This window comes from Macaca fascicularis, chromosome 4 (assembly GCF_037993035.2).
Source record: "Macaca fascicularis isolate 582-1 chromosome 4, T2T-MFA8v1.1".
NCBI classification, from domain to species: domain Eukaryota; kingdom Metazoa; phylum Chordata; class Mammalia; order Primates; family Cercopithecidae; genus Macaca; species Macaca fascicularis.
Window position 1 is genome coordinate 18,546,048 of NC_088378.1, and position 15,221 is coordinate 18,561,268.

Below are 15,221 nucleotides of genomic sequence, written 5' to 3' on the forward strand. Positions count from 1 at the left end.
GATTCATGAGTCTTTTTTTCCTAATAAATAAACTCATCACATTTACTCAACTTTGTCAAAAATTTCAACACATTTTGTAGTTCCTTTCAACCTCATTATTTCCAAGTACTATAAACCCAGGCATGTGAGGTTAATTTCTTCTCATTTATGATACAAATAATTAGATTTGCATTTTATTGTCTTCCTTTGCATTGTGGCATACTTTTAGTTTATAATAAAATTATTATTTTTAATCCCACAATAAACCAATATATATATTTGTCATGTTGTATACATATCCCCTTACCATACTGTATTTTTCATTTCTTAAAAAATGAACATGCATTTTAACATAATCCAGATTCATTTGTACTTTTTGATTTGTTAACTGAGGGATACTCTATAATGTAGTAAATAGGAAAACAGGCATTTAAGAATTACAAATACATAAGATCATTTATTAAACAACTCAATATTATAATAGTTCAAGATCTTAAAGTTAACTAAAAATCTGGAAATCACAATTTTTGACTGGCACTTAAAGTTTCTATGATTTGTAGCATTGCATGCATTGATCTCTTTGAATTAATACATTATTTATTATTATTTAATTTAGTTGAACTTGATATCTTGCAGTTTTCTAAGTGACATTAGGTTATTTGACGCACCAAACTAATAGAGGAAGTTTGGGACATTTGAAATAGACTATTCATGAAGAAATACATGTAATACTTGCATAAACTGAAGTATTCTGCTGGCATTATTTTTACATGATGGTAAAGCCAGTAGGAGATAAAGACTTGCTCTTAAACCAAAGTTATAAGATCAGTCTAATTTGTCCAGAATTATCTTGAAGAAGAATACTACATGACATTTTTTCTTAAGCAATGATATACCAGATATTAAAACTTTTCAGTTGCTTAAAAGTAATTTTTTTTTTTTTTTTTTTTTTTTTTTTGAGGCAGAGTCTCGCTCTGTCGCCCAGGCTGGAGTGCAGTGGCGCGATCTCGGCTCACTGCAAGCTCCGCCTCCCAGGTTCCCGCCATTCTCCTGCCTCAGCCTCCCGAGTAGCTGGGACTACAGGCGCCGCCACCATGCCCGGCTAATTTTTTTTGTATTTTTAGTGGAGACGGGGTTTCATTGTGTTAGCCAGGATGGTCTCGATCTCCTGACCTCGTGATCCGCCCGTCTCAGCCTCCCAAAGTGCTGGGATTACAGGCTTGAGCCACCGCGCCCGGCCAAAAGTAATTTTTTAATATCTTGCAACCTAATAACAATACACATTAATTAAATTCATAGGTCAAAGGTATTTTTTAAATTAAACTTTTTATTTTGAGAAAATTTTCCATTTACATGTAGTTATAAGAAATGTTGAACGATCCCATGCATTCTTTGTCTAGTTTCCCCCAATGGTAATATTCCTCAAAAGTATAATGTACCAACCTTATTAACATTTCTCCAATTTTACTTGTACTTCTCTGTGTGTGTGGGTCCGTGTGTGTGTGTTTAGCTTTATGCAATTTTATCACCTGTGCGGGTGTTTGTATTCATTACCATCAAGATACAAAACAATTCCATCATCACAAGGCTCTCTAGTGGTTCCAGTGGTGTAATTTGGTAACCATATCCCCCTCTTCCCCATTCCTAAACCCTGGTAATCTCTGTCTCCTGAAAAAAAGTATGTCTCTCAAGAATGTTATATAAATGAAATTATATAGTACATAATCTTTTGGAATTGTCTTTTATTTCTCCCTCAACATAATTTCCTGAAGCTTCATCTAAGTTGATGTGTGTATCAACAGCCCATTTCTTTTCATTGCTGTGTAATTTTCCATGGTATGCATGTACCACAGTTTGTTCAGCTAATCACTTATTGAAGGACATTTGAGTTGGTTCCAGGTTTTGGCTATTATGAATAAAGCTGCTTTGAACATTCATGTACAGTTTTTTTGCATTAACATAAGTTTACTTTTCTCTGGGATAAATGCCCAATTATTAGTTGCTGAGTAGTATAGAAATTGCATGTCAGTTTTATAAGAAACTGCCAAACTATTTTTCAGAAAGGCTGTACTATTACATTTCCACATACAACATAGGAGTGATTCAATTTCTCAGCATTCTCACCAGAATTTGGTATTGTTATTATTTTAGCCATTCTGATATATGTGAAGTGATACTATATTGGAATGTTAATTTGTGTTTGCCTATTGACTAATAATGCTGAGTATCTTTTCATGTGCTTATTTGACATCTGTATAGCCTCTTTGGCAAAATGTCTATTCACGTCTTGTGCCCATTTTCTGATTGGATTAATTTTTTTGTTTTTGTTTCTCACTGTGTGAGTTTTGAGAGTTCTTCATATATTCTACATACTAGTCTTTTGCTAGATATGTGGATTACAGACATGTTATCTCAGTCTGTAACTTGTAAATGAAATAAAAAGCTGGTTCTTTGAAAAGATAAATAAAATTGATACACCATTAGCAAGATTAACCTAGAAGAGAAGAGAGAAAATCCAAATAACCTCATTTAGAAACGAAACAGGAGTTATTACAACTGACACCACTGAAATACAAAAGATCATTCAAAGCTACTATGAACAACTTTATGCACATACTAGAAGAAATGAATAAATTCCTGGAAACATACAACCCTCCTAGCTTACATCAGGAAGAATTAGATGCCCTGAACAGACCAATAACAAGCAGTGAAATTGAAGTGGTAATTTAAAAATTACCAACAACAAAAAAAGTCCAGGACTAGATGGGTTAACAGCAGAATTCTACCAGACATTCAAAGAAGAATTGGTACCAATCCTTTTGACACTATTCCAGAAGATAGAGAAAGAAAGATCCCTCCCTAATTCATTCTATGAAGCCAGCATCACCCTAATACCAAAACTAGGAAAGGACATAACCAAAAAAGAGAATTACAGACTGATATCCCTGATGAACATAGATGCTAAAATCCTTAACAAAATACTAGCTAACTGAATACAACAACATATCAAAATGATAATCTGCCATGATTAAGTGTGTTTCATACCAGGGATGCAGTGATGGTTTAACATACACAAATCAATAAAGGTGATACACCACATAAACAGAATTAAAAACAAAAATCACATGATCATCTTAATAGATTCAGAAAAAGCATTTGACAAAATCCAGCATTGCTTTATGATTAAAACTCCAAGCAAAATTGGCCTACAAGGGACATACCTTAATGTAATAAAAGTCATCTGTGACAAACCCACAGTTAACGTAATCCTGAATGGGGAAAAGTTGAAAGCATTCCCTCCGAAAACTGGAACAAAACAAGGATACCCACTCTCACCACTCCTCTTCAACTCAACATAGTACTGGACGTCCTAGCCAGAGCAATCAGACAAGAGAAAGAAATAAAGGCATCCAAATCACTAAAGAGGAAGTCAAACTGTCAGTTTGACTGATAAGACTGCTTACCTTGAAAACTCTTAGGACTCCTCCAGAAAGCTCTTAGAACTGATAAAAGAATTCAGCAAGGTTTCTGGATACAAGATTAATGTGTACAAATCAGCAGCTCTTCTATACACCAACAGCGACTAAGCAGAGAATCAAATAAAGAACTCAACTCGTTTTACAATAGCTGCACAAAAAATAATAAAATACTTAGAAATATAACCAACAAAGGAGTTGAAATACCTCTACAAGGAAAACTACAAAACACTGCTGAAAGAATCACAGATGACACTAACAAATGCAAACACATCCCATGCTCATGTATGGATAGAATCAATATTGTGAAAATGACCATACTGCCAAAAGCAATCTACAAATTCAATGCAATCTCCTTCAAAATACCACCATCATTCTTCACAGAATTAGAAAAAACAATTCTAAAATTCATACGGAACCAAAAGAGAGCCACCTAGCCAAAACAAGACTTAGCAAAAAGAACAAATCTAGAGGCATCACACTACCAGATTTCCAACTATACTATAAGGCCATAGTCACCAAAACAGTATGATACTGGTATAAAAATAGGTAATAGACCAATGGAATAGAATAGAGAACTGAGAAGTAAACCCAAATACTTACAGCCAACAGATCTTTGACAAAACAAACAAAAACATAAAGTGGGGAAAGGACACCCTTTTCAACAAATGAGACTGTCCCACTTTCAATGTCACCTACCTGTGCTTTGCAGTGTTTAGGAGGTCAATAATGCCACCTTTTGCTAACTAGCTGTTAACTCACTTCTCTCTGACAAGGGGACAGAGAAAACATATATGCTTAGCCATTCGAGAAATATTTCTTTAAAACTATTTCCTCCCTAGTCTGCCAGCATAAAAATTGATCTGCTGATGTTTTCTTTATAACTCTTCACTATTTTTATTGTTTTCCTTATTTTATAGTTTTAAATTTCTCTAATTTGTGTGTCAAACTCTATGATAATAATAACAATAATAATAATTACTTGTTTACTGCTTACCTTGCACCAAATACGTTATATAACATATATCTAGTCCTCACAATTGTTTTTGTGTCTTATATTTTATTCTATCCATTTTACATGTGAGAAAACTGAGGCTCAGAAATCTTTTTCATCTCAGTGCTTTTACTTTTTCCACTAAGACTTTTATCTTCTCTACAGACTTTCTCTAAATTAAGCTACTGCTGTTATACTAAAACATGATAATCTGCAACAATTTAAAAATATTTTTAAAATTCTCCGATTCTTTCCACAAGTACATTGCCTCCAAACGTCTTGAATTTATTAAATTTATTTTCTTCTATGTATACTCATTCTCTACTCCTTGAACGTGTAGATACAATTCTGTTCTCATTTTTTTCTTTATGGTTCTGTAAGATTTAGAATTTGCCATTCTTGTTCCTGTCACTTTAACAGCTTTCCTGTCACCTAAGTTAAAAAAAAAATATCAAACTGTTCGAGGGAAATTAAAACAATTCAGTTTTCAGAATTTAATAGATTCATTCTCTGAGTGAAAGGTGAAACTGAAGGATTCTCATAATTCTATTTATTTGGTTGCTCTTCTAGTTATGTTTGCAAGTAACTCCTTGGACCTTTCTTATTGGAAACTTTATTTTCTTACATTATGTTTCACAATAATGTGCTAGTTTGATGAATTATAAATAATATTCTGCCAAAAGAATTTTTGTAGAACATATCCACATTCCTGTCTAAATATATAAATATACACATATTAGATTTTGACATAGACATGATTTTAGATCTGATGATTTTTTATAACAAAATTAAATCTCTAACCTAAGATTTTACATAGGTATTTAAAAATAAAAGGAGTACTTTTCCGTGTTGTCAACCGAACTAACTATAAATCAATCTGCAGAATTTTAACAGCAAATAAAATCCACTTCATGCCTCTTAGCAACATTCTTTGCATGCAGATGTAATTGTTTGTTGTCCAGTGACTTATATCGCCCTTGCCTGAATGCCTTTAAAATATGATGTCCTTGCTTTTCTCTCCTTGTTTTACCAACAACCTTAATATTCTGGCTTTTACTAATTTTCTGTATAAAGATTTTACCCCAGATGAAGTCACTGTTTCCACAAAGCTTTCTCTCACCTTCCTCCTCACCCTTGCTTTCATTATTCTGTCCACATGGAATGTATCCCTTTCTTCACCACAATCTTTCTAAGCTTAGCCAGTATTTAACATTGAGACTAAAATGTCTCCTCAGAAAGTCTTTTTGATCATCCTCCCGCCAATGTCCATTCATCTCTCCTTCTAACAATCCATTCCATCCATCCATCCATCCATCCATCCATCCATCCATCCATCCATCCATTTATTTATCTAATAACATCACAAATATTCATGGAACCTCGGACATTGTGGTAGACTATTGAGTTATAAAGACATAAATCAGATAAAGTGTGAATATCAGCACAATTTGTTTTAAGAGAATTGGAGAAAGGCTACTTGAAGGATACAGTTTGACAACCAGAAAAGTGTAAAGAGAACATTTGTGACAGAGGCAACATGTGCAAAGTTATGGACAGAGGTGACAGAAAGTAAGTTCCATTTCGGATCTACATGAGAGTCAGTGTTATTAGAGCATGAAGTGCAATTGGAAAGAGGTGGGAAACAAGGCTGAACAAAACATGAACATGGTATACCTTTCTTAGGAATTTGAGACTTTGTGATAACATTGTTGAGAGTCATTTACATTTTTTAAGTAGGGACGGGTGTAGCCATATTTACTTTCACAAAGATAAGTCTAAACAATACTGTTGAGAATAAATTGAAGCATGAGGGTAACATTAAAGATGGGGAGACCAAATAAGCCTACTGTAAGAGTATGAGCAAGAAAAAGGACGTCGACTTATTAACTGCCAGTCGGGGGAAGAAGAAAAGACTATTTGAACATTAATCAAATAGAATCTGAAACTAGATGATGGTAAGGGAGAAAAAGAAGCAGATATGAGAACTAGCGTGTACAGGTCTTGAAAAATTGGGTGGATAGTGGTACCTTCTGATGAACTGTGAATGAAAGGAATAGAAAGCACATTTGCCCTGGAGAAATGGAGAGATTTAAAGATAAAAAGATTTTAAACATGTGGACTTAAAGGAATCTGTGAAACATCAAAGGGCAAATGCTTGGTAAATGGCTGATACATGTGTCTGAAACTCCAAAGAAAGGTCTGTACTGTGTTTGAGAATCATTAACACTTAAGTTAATATTGAATTCACAAGGGGTTGCTTCTCTCCCTTTTTAACCAAAACACTCACATTGCCAAGAGATAGTTCCAGCTACCCTGCTTTTCTGTCAGGTCATTCTTTGTGCCAGGCTCCTTCTTGTTCAAGGACATAACTTGTACTATTTTCTTGGCTGAAACATTGGCCCTTTGCCTTCACATTACTACCTCCTTTCTTCCTTTAAGTCTTAACTTAAAATCCACTTCTTAATTTCTTAAATCATCTCCCAATACCCTTTACTTTGTTTGCATATTGCTTTTGGTAACTGCAATTTTTAGATGTATTTCTCAGTGAATTCTTTTGGTCTGTTTCCCCTATTTCAGGGTGAGCTTCATCAGGCAACTGTACATCTGCCTTTTCCATGATTCTATCCACGTTCTTAGCACTCAGTAGGCACACAAACATTTTCAGAATGAATAAATGACATTATGCATTTATGTTTCACTGTTTACTGTCTCCTTCCGGTGGTAGTGGCTTCTTTGTGGTTCTTTGAACACTTCAAATAGGTTACTGCCTCAGGGTCCTCAGACTTGCTGTTCCTTCTACCTGGAATGCTCTACCCTCAGATATTTACATGACTTGGTCTCACCTCAGGCAGGTTCCTGTTCAACTATTCCTTGAAGCTTGCAGGAGGAAGAGGACTTCCTTGATCTCTTTCTAAAGTAATATCTCTTATAATTTGCTGTTGCCTTAGCTTGTTTTATTTGTGTGCACGGCACTTTTCACTAACTGCTACGATAGTGTATATTTATTTATTTGTCTGTTTATTTTCTTTCTTACCCTTCCAGAATTTAGTTCCATAAGAGCGGGAACTTTGTTGTTCACAGCTTGATCCTCAGCCCAAATTATGAGATCAGAGAATCCAGACAAAGCCATGTGAGATATCCATAAGGCAATTGCATATGATTTAAAGTATTCAAAAATTCAGTTGTATGTCATTTTTTACATCTGTTAAGAATTGTAGGGTCTTAAGAATATGAATTAATACAAGATTCCATCAAGTTCAAAGAATATAGGTTTATAGAAAAATGTATTTCTATATCTGAAGAACCAAAGCACTTTAAATCAACCACTTCTATCAAGTGGTCAACAAGGAGTTGCAGACCTCTGTCAATAGAAACACACACACACACACACACACACACACGTACACACTTAAACCCAGGGAGTTAAACTTAATAACTTAGGAAACAAATCCATTTATACATTTTGAAGCCTATGATGTTGCATGATATTGCAATAATTCAACAAGATTCAATGAATTTTATCAGGGTTGTGGGCAAGTATCTGAAATATCAGTTCTTAAAAACAATCTCAGTTCATTGGAATGGTTGATTCTACTTTGTGTGTTTCTATATTTTAACATCATAATAATTTGTAATTAAGCATAGAAAGCTTTAAGACAATCAAACACACACCCACAACTAGAAATCTGTGTGTATTTGGTATTAAAAATGTGTTCTATTACAGTGAAAGATTAGATTTGTATCACATGCTTTTCTTGAGTGTTTTTGCTCCTTAATAATGCATGGCAGTTATAGAGTCATATTTTCATGTTCCTATCCACATTTACACTACAAACTTTGGATTAAAAATGCTATATCTTAAAACCAATGATCAAAACAATGCAAATTACTACATTTTATACAAGGAGAGAATTAAAATTTGAGAGTTTTCATTTCATGCCACTTACATAAAAGCATTAATAAAACTCCAAACTCTTGTTGATTGACTGATTTTCTAAACAATTTTTTCAATATTTCCTCACTTTTATATTAGTAAGTCAGTGTTATAAAAAATTGTTTTTACAAATTTTTCTCTTCTAAGTTGTAGAAACAATATCATAAATGCATATTTTATCCTCTTAGTTATGAACGACAATATGACAATGATTCTGGCAATTTTGTAAGGAACCAAACAATACAATTAGCAACAGTCAGATAGTCTGAAAAAATCTTTGATGAGTATAATGGACTACTTTATTGTGTTACTTTGCTAGGCCTACCACAATAATGTAACATAGACTGTGTGGCTTAAACAACAGAAATGTATTTCCTTATAGTTCTGGAGGCGAGAAGTTCTAGATTAAGAAGCCAGCAGAATTAGTTTCTTCTAAAGGCAATTCTTCCTGGCTTGTAGATGTCTGTCTTCCTCTGATATCTTTACATGATCTTCTTTCTGTTTGTGTCCGTGTCCTAATCTCTTCTTCTTAGATGGACACCAGTCATATGGGATCAGGGTCCACACATATGACCTCGTTTTACCTTAATTACCTCTTTAGAGGTTCTATCTCCAAATACAGTCAAATTTTGAAGTATTGCACTTGGGACTTCAACATGTAGATTTGGGTATGAGGGACACAATTCAGCACATAGCACTTATTTTAAGGGGAAAAAGCTTTTAACTATTTGTGTTTATTCCTCACATTTTACCTACTCTTTAAAATAGTAATATCTATCATTATCATTAGAAAATGGAAAACTTACCTTCTGTAGTGTTTTATGAAATTATTGATCTCCCAACGATAAGTCATTCAATGCAATGTTTTAACACCCTTCCTTCTACCATTACTTTATGCACCATTGTACCTTCCATGCCTCGAATGATGGCTGGCACCTATTAGGGGCTTCATGAACACTATTTATTCATAACTCAGCTGTCATACTTTTCCTACAGTGTAATCTCTCTTTTAACTTCTTGACAATGAGGTTCCAGGTCCTCCTGATATATATATATATATATATATATATATATATATGTGTGTGTGTGTGTGTGTGTGTGTGTGTGTGTATAGCAGCAAACTTAAAAAATATAGACAACACAAACAAATTCACAGAAGAATTGGATGATAGTGTTTACATTGCAGAGCATACCAGATATGTGTGTGTGTGTGTGTGTGTGCAAAAATCACCATTAGACATTCCACAGCCTTCTCTCAGATTCTCCAGTTTTTCTCCCCCCAGACACGCTTCCCTATGAAGTTCTTGGGAATTTCTTTCTTACTCTCATCATCATCTTCTTCATGATGTGGGGTAACTGTTTTCTTCAAAGGAAATCTGGAATAAGACTCAGTCTAGCTTTCATGTCAAAACAGGTCTACCAAAACCTCTTCTCAGGCAGGGGACATGAAAGAGGGTTTGTTACTGCTCCATGTCTCAAACCTTAGCTGGGAAGACTCAAATAGCAGAAGCTGACTCGATCTTCTGGAAGGTGGAATCATCTGCAGGTTTTTTCATTGATATGTTTGGTACCCAAGATGGGTGGCTTGAAGACTGAACTCATCTGGGCCTGTCAGTGAGAGCACAACAAGCAGCCTCAACTTGACGTGGGCTTCTTGATGCGTTCCCAACTCGACTGGGTTCCCAACATGAAGATCCCAAGAGAGAGTATTCATAAGGCAGGTATTACATGATACCAAGGTAGAAGCTGCATGACTCTTTATGACCTTGTCATGGATGCCACATCAGGTCCCATTTTTTATATTCTACTTAATCGATTCATTGAAGCATAATGTATTCCATGGCTTTACAGGGGAGAGGAGGTCACATTGTAGAACACAAAAGATATTTGGGAAAAAACAAACTGCCGTGGTTATTGTTATAGCTACTGGCAGGTTGGGAAGGGTTTTGAGTAAATGCATTGTTTTGGGGGATTCTAAGTCTTTCTACAGGAAAAAAATCTGAGAAAATATTAATGATTAGGAACACTGATAGGTAACTTGCCATGTACTCACACATCTCAGTGGAAATTGTAATATTGCAACTTTGTATTTACACATTTTTAATTAATAGATTTTCTTTCTGAGCTCTTAACAACAGCACAAAATACCATTTGTTGCTACTTTTTCAAATGATAAATTGGGTTGCTACAGATTTTCATTAAGGTTATTATTAATATCTCCTATTACTGCAAGCTTCTAAGTACTTCATTTATAACATCACTGGTGGTTCTTTACTTACATTTTATTAGGGTGGCTGGCTGGAAAGATAGAGCACTTGATATGCAATAGAGATAAATGATGGCAGAAAAATGGATTCTGAATGTCACTTGGAAAACCACAATTCCCTTCACCTAGTTAAAACCCTAGAATTGGCCAAAGTTAATCATCAACTGTTCATTTTTTAAATGTTTTTCCTGTCTGGCCTACTGAACAGAAAACACTAAGACTGTTACCCCTTTGGAAATCTCTGTTGAAACCATTTCCTTTTCTAAGGTGAATGAGAGGTATGTACACACACATAATTTTTTAGTTTGTCTGGGTTCTTTTGCTCCTGTACCTATTATCAGAATGCATCAAATTTTCTCATGTCTGTTTTATTATTTTTTGATAACCTTTATGGAAAAATTATTTTTATATCCTTATTAATGTTGGAGAAGTCTACTTAGCTTAATCAATAATCACATTCTGAACATGATTATTTGTATCCAAAACAATGGTTTCTGTATGTAGGGCAGTTTTCAATTTAGTTATGGACACCAAGCATACACAGTCTATCACCTATCATGGCAGCAAAAGAAATGTGCAATGATTAACATTTATCAAAACTATATAGTTATTGTGTATGTGAGTCAATTCCCTATAATAAATCTCTATATATGTATATACATACATATATAAAGATATCTTATTTTTATATATGTATATTCATATCCATAGAGATAGGGAGAGAAAGATTTATTATAAGGAATTGACTCACATGATTGTGCAGGCTGAACAGTCTCACAATCTGCTGTCTGCAAGTTTCAGATCCAGGAAAACCAGTGGTGTAAATTCTAGTCCAAGTCCCAAGGCCTGAGAACAAGGAAGAATACCAATGAAGCAAGTCTCTGTCCAAGGGCAGGAGAAGGCCACCAATGCTTCAGCTCAAGCAGTCAGGCAAGGGGTGGGAGGGGGAAGGAGGGGAGAGAGAGAGAGAGAGAGAGAGAGAGAGAATTAGGGTTCTCTAGAGAGACAGAACTAATAGGATAGATATATATATAAAGGGGAGTTCATTAAGGAGTACTGACTCACATGATCACAAGGTGAGGTCCCACAGTAGGCCATCTGCTTGGCTGAGGAACAAGGAAGCCAGTCTGGTCCGCAAACCTCAAAAGTAGGGAAGCCAAAAGTGCAGCCTTCAGTCTGTGGTTGAAGGCCCAAGAATCCCAAAGTTGAAGAACTTGGAGTTCAGTATTTGAGGGAAGGAAGCATCCAGCATGGGAGAAAGATGGAGGCCAGAAAACTCAGCCAGTCTGGTCTTTCCAGGTTATTCTGCCTTTTGTTTTATTCTGGTAGTGCTGGCAGCTGATTAGATGGTGCCCAACTACATTGAGGGTGGGTCAGCCTTTCCCAGTCCACTGACTCAAATGTTAATTTCCTTTGGCAACACCCTTACAGACACACCCAGGATCAATACTTTGCATCCTTTAATCCAATCAAATTGACGCTCAATATTAACCATCGCGGTGAGGGGGAGAGGAAGAGAGAGAGAGAGAGAGAGAGAGAGAGAGAGAGAAATTCTCTCTTGCTCTGCCTTTTTGTTCTATTCAGGTCCTCAAAGAATTGGATGAAGCCCACCTGCATTAGAGAGGGCATCTCCTTTTCTCAGCACTCCAATTCAAATGCCAATTTCTCCTGAAAATACCCTAGCAGACTCATCCAGAAATAATGTTTAGCCAAATATTTGGGCACCCTTGATACAAAAAAGTTGACACATGCAATTAAACATTGCAAAGTGTCATTCTGACATTTACCCCCACTAATGGGAAATGCACCACACCTTGGGGCAGCCAATGCTATCAGCTCCTGTTATTCTTCTGCTTTACCTCCCGTCTCTTTAAGAACTTACTGAGTCAGCAGAAGCCAACCTCCTAAGAGTCAACACAGCTTAGTGGTTAGGAGCTTGGGATCTGAAGTCAGTCTGCTTGATTTTGACTATTGCTTTTATTTCATTTATACACACAGAAATTTGGATAAATTGTATAAACTGTCTTTGCCTCAATTTTCTCATTTATATTAGGAGGATACTAAAATACCTACTTTATGGAGTTGACATGAGGATCAAATGAGACAGTTTATACAAAGTTAAGAGCAAAGTGATTGGAACATAGCAAATGCCTAATAAGTATTGGTTAATATAATTTTCATTCCTATTTTTAGGTTTGATTCCATCTCAGTTCCTGAGACAATCTAAACTGGATAAATAAAGCTGTAAGTATCTTCAGTCTCCATCCATCCCTATCAATATTCTTTATGTCCAGGGTCAATATAAAATATTTTACTCAGTGATATAATGAGTAAAGAGAAAGTGAATGGGGAAAAAATAAATATATACTAATAAAAAATTTATTTCTAGACTATTTACATGAAAGGTGTCAAAGAGGGGTGGAGTCTACCAGTGAAAAGTTTGAAGAGTCTGTGGTCAGATGACAAAGCAGTGTTGACGGGGGATCAAGAACTCAGGACTTAAGGTTAGTCAGAACCTAATTCACATCCTAGTTCTACTTCTTTGCACTACTTCACTTTGGGACAAGTTGATTAATTCAAGCCTTGGTTCCCTCAAATATAAAACAGGATAAAATAATAAAACTTATTTCATCAGACTAGTACAAGAATTTAATGAGACAATAACTGTAAGCTTTTCAGCAGAGAGTCTCTATAGCATGAACATAGCAAGGTGGGACATTGACTAAAATATTCAGAGCCCTTTGGAAGAGACATTCAGGAAAGAGATGCGGGAAGTGACAGGGGTTGAGATGCTTTGTTAGAATGGACTGATTAGAACAATGGCCCAGGGTCCTGGGTTCAGGACTATTGCACAATTGACTAGAGGGTAAAAGGCTGCCTGAGCAAGAGGAATAGTAAGTAACTTTTATCGTAGTCGACTTTTGCTCCAGCAGCTTTCTTCTCTTGCTAGTTCAATGCAAAAGTAGAGGTGTCTGATGTCTTCAAGCTTTTCAGAAGTTTCAAGCAAAACTACATCCTCCATCTTCTTCCCCTTTAACTGCTTGTAATTAGAATATGATTACCTTGTTGTGGCAATCATAATGCGTGTCACTTAAGATTTCTAGTGCCTTTTCTCATTTGGTATTTCATAGTACAAATACATTTCTCTCACAAACACTACTTTGTGGTAGTTCAGTCCTCGCGGTATAAAGAAAGAAAGTGGGTAATTTGCTCAGAAAAGCTTAGAATCCACTGGGGGAAGACCGCCAAATAAACCATCACCATTAATAAAACCTGGAGGTAAGTCCTGTGAGAGAGGCAAGCACAGGGAAATTTAGAGACACATTTAAACCCAGATTTGGATGTGAGGAAAGGAAAAATGTAGGAAGACTTTCTACAGGAGTGAGTCAAAGAAAGGAGTGGCTATTTCTTGAGGGGGAGGGAGGAGCTACAGGCATGATAAGATGTGACAACACGATGTTTGGGGGAAACTGGTAGGATTTGAACAGGTTAAGCAGAAAGTACAATAGCAAAGTTGAGAGGAGAAATCAAAGGAGTCGGCAGGAACCAGATATTGTAGGTACTGATGCCTTATGACAGGATTTTCTGTGCCAACCTGAAGAGGATCCAGATTCATTGACAATTTTATTCTTACCAGGACAGGGAAGGAATGTGATCTGACTTTAGATTTAGAGAGCCCACAATGACAGATCAGACCTGTGTGAAACACCTTGCTTTTATAGTGATTGCTTGGTTTTACTTGCTGCCTGTGGAAGGAATAACGATTCAAACTAGTGAGCATGTAAAGTAGAAAGTCTACGCACAGGCTGTGTCTGTCCTTGCTAACCAGGCGAAAAAGAAGTACATAATGCAACTGGGGGAAAAGACTAATAATGAGACCACAACCATCTGGAGAACAGAGAACATGTCATTCTTGGGTGCTTAAAGGAAAAGAACACAGGGTTGTAAGAAAAATAGGCTTGGGGAAAATTAATAGAGAGCTCTAAAGAAAATGAAACATTGGAATAAGAAAAGTACAGAAAACAGAATAAAAGCCTAAAGCAAAAAGATATTTTACTGAACGATGGACATGAAGCAGAAATTGGATGATCGTGAAGTGTAAAACCCACCCTTAATTGAATAAAAAAAAAGAAAGGGTACAAAAGCACTTTGTCAATTCATAAGGAATCTCAGTTTTAATTTGTCTTTCCAAACATTCTGTAACATGAAGTAATCTAGTTAGAATAAACATGTTTGTTACAGTGTTATTTTCCTAAAAACAAAATGGATCCTTTAGTGAGTTAAACGTACTACAAAAGAGTAAGCTTTTTCAAAAGAATTCACATGTGCTTTGTTGTGTGACACTTAGTAATGGGTAGAATCATAAAAGGACTTAGTTCTGGTGGGCAGCTATAAGTTTAAAACTCATCTGAAACTAAGTTGTTTGGCCATTTTATTAGAAACATAAAGATAATAGTTTTTAACGAGACTGTCAATGTCTTTTGATACCTTTGAGTTAAGAATTCTCTGAGCCTTCCAAAGGCATTGTGAATACTACAATGTCTAAGCACAGTGGCTGTGGGTGGGAGGGGG